The sequence below is a fragment of the Diachasma alloeum genome, unplaced genomic scaffold (assembly GCF_001412515.2).
Source record: "Diachasma alloeum isolate Michigan unplaced genomic scaffold, Dall2.0 Dall_scaffold_00557, whole genome shotgun sequence".
Taxonomy (NCBI): Eukaryota; Metazoa; Arthropoda; class Insecta; order Hymenoptera; family Braconidae; genus Diachasma; species Diachasma alloeum.
In genome coordinates this window covers 426,444-426,798 of record NW_021680689.1, presented here as the reverse complement: position 1 = coordinate 426,798, position 355 = coordinate 426,444, and positions in this window count along the sequence as shown.

Genomic DNA, 355 nt, shown 5'->3' with positions numbered 1-355 from the left:
TTGTAGCGCCTCATTCCGGTTTCATGTAGCGCCTCACTACACAAACACCAACGTGTAACACACGCACGGATACGACACTCTGAGAGACGACTGGACATCGGTGACATCATCGCGCTCTGTCACGCGCCCAGTATAAAATACCTCTCGCTCGCACCTATTGTCATGCGTATCCAAATTCCAGTCTTACGCGGTTTAAGATAGTCAGTAGAGTCTAACACTGACCTCCGAGCAGATCACTTTGATTATTCTTTCTCTTTTGTATATATATCCTAAACGTCTTGATTAAACTGTAATTTATATTCTGAATTACATTTGTTAGTGAATTGTTACATCCCTCAACAACCTCAATTCCTAC